Source organism: Arachis hypogaea, chromosome 20 (assembly GCF_003086295.3).
Source record: "Arachis hypogaea cultivar Tifrunner chromosome 20, arahy.Tifrunner.gnm2.J5K5, whole genome shotgun sequence".
In the NCBI taxonomy this organism is placed as follows: Eukaryota; Viridiplantae; Streptophyta; class Magnoliopsida; order Fabales; family Fabaceae; genus Arachis; species Arachis hypogaea.
Window position 1 is genome coordinate 75,534,533 of NC_092055.1, and position 2,201 is coordinate 75,536,733.

Below are 2,201 nucleotides of genomic sequence, written 5' to 3' on the forward strand. Positions count from 1 at the left end.
GAGCCTTCTCAAAGGTCATGGTGCCTATGGTACAAGGTATTGAGAACTTTCCAAGATCCTGTCTCTTCTGAGGTAATCTCTGCCTAGTCAAGTCATCCAGTTCTTTGGTGAGCAAGGGGGGTTCATCCTCCCAAGTCTCATTACCAAATAACTTGGCATTTAATTTCATGATTGCTCCAAGGTACTTAGCAACTTGCTCTTCAGTAACATCTTCATCCTCTTCAGAGGAAGAATACTCATCAGAGCTCATGAATGGCAGAAGTAAATTTAATGGAATCTCTATGGTCTCTGTATGATCCTCAGATTCCCATGGTTCCTCATTAGGGAACTCCTTGGAGGCCAGTGGACGTCCATTGAGGTCTTCCTCAGTGGAAATCACTGCCTCTTCCTCCTCTCCAAGTTTGGCCGAGTGGGTAATGTTGATGGCCTTGCACTCTCTTTTTGGATTCTCTTCTTTATTGCTTGGGAGAGTACTAGGAGGGAGTTCAGTAATTTTCTTACTCAGCTGACCCACTTGTGCCTCCAAATTTCTAATGGAGGATCTTGTTTCAGTCATGAAACTTTGAGTGGTTTTAATTAAATCAGAGACTATGGTTGCTAAGTTAGAATGGCTCTTCTTAGAATTCTTTGTCTGTTGCTGAGAAGATGATGAAAAAGGCTTGCTATTGTTAAACCTATTTCTTCTACCATTACTGTTGTTGAAGCCTTGTTGAGGCCTCTGTTGGTCCTTCCATGAGAGATTTGGGTGATTTCTCCATGAAGGATTATAGGTGTTCCCATAAGGTTCTCCCATGTAATTCACCTCTTCCATTGCTGGGTTCTCAGGATCATAAGCTTCTTCTTCAGATGAAGCTTCTTTGGTACTGCCTGTTGCTGCTTGCATTCCAGACAGACTCTGAGAAATCATATTGACTTGCTGAGTCAATATTTTGTTTTGAGCCAATATGTCATTCAGAGTGTCAATCTCAAGAACTCCTTTCTTCTGATTCGTCCCATTATTAACAGGATTCCTTTCAGAAGTGTACATGAATTGGTTATTTGCAACCATTTCAATGAGTTTCTGAGCTTCTGCAGGCGTCTTCTTCAGATGAAGAGATCCTCCAGTAGAGCTGTCCAATGACATCTTGGACAGTTCAGGCAGACCATCATAGAAGATACCTATGATGCTCCACTCTGAAAGCATGTCAGAAGGACACCTTCTGATCAATTGCTTGTATCTTTCCCAAGCTTCATAGAGGGATTCACCTTCCTTCTGTCTGAAGGTCTGGACTTCAACTCTAAGCTTACTCAATTTTTGAAGTGGAAAGAATTTGGCCAGAAAAGCATTGACCAGCTTTTTCCAAGAGTTCAGGCTTTCCTTAGGTTGTGAATCTATCCATATTCTAGCTTTGTCTCTTACAGCAAAGGGAAAAAGCATAAGCCTCTAGACCTCGGGATCAACCCCATTGGTCTTGACAGTGCCACATATTTGCAAGAATTCAGCCAAGTTCTGATTTGGGTTTTCCAATGGAAGTCCATGAAACTTGCAATTTTGTTGCATCAGAGAAACTAATTGAGGCTTAAGCTCAAAGTTGTTTGCTCCAATGGCTGGGATAGAGATGCTTCTCCCATAGAAGTCGGGAGTAGGTGCAGCAAAGTCACCAAGTACCTTCCTTGCATTGTTGGCATTGTTGTTGTTTTCGGCTGCCATGGCTTCTTCTTGTTTGAAAATTTCTGTTAGGTCCTCTACAGAGAGTTGTGCTTTAACTTCTCTTAGCTTTCTCTTTAAGGTCCTTTTAGGTTCAGGATTAGCTTCAACAAGAATGCCTTTGTCCTTGCTCCTGCTCATATGAAAGAGAGGAGAAGAAACTATGGAATCCTCTATGTCACAATATAGAGATTCCTTGAGGTGTCAGAGGAAAAGAACAATAGAAGGATAAGGTAGAGAATTCGAACTTATAGAGAGAGAGTCCGAATTGCTGCTAGTGGAGGAGTGTTAGTCCTTAAAAAGAAGGATGTGAGAAGAGGGGAAGAATTTTCGAAAACAAATTAAAAAGATTTTGAAATAATTAAAATAAATTTTAAAAATTTGGTTGATGATTTTTGAAAATTGAAATTGATGTAATAGTTAATTGATTTTGAAAAAGATTTTGAAATTAGAAATAAAAGAGATATGATTGAAAATTATTTTGAAAAAGATGTGATTGAGAAGATATGATTGA

General features: G+C 39.8%; 1 non-coding gene across 1 annotated transcript; it reads left to right on the forward strand.

The window, feature by feature from the left end:
• Positions 1–1,177: 1,177 nt before the first annotated feature.
• LOC112787454 (small nucleolar RNA R71) lies at positions 1,178–1,285 on the forward strand. Its single transcript, XR_003194868.1, has one exon. It is a non-coding gene; the product is annotated as a small nucleolar RNA R71 (small nucleolar RNA).
• The last annotated feature ends 916 nt before the right edge of the window (positions 1,286–2,201 follow it).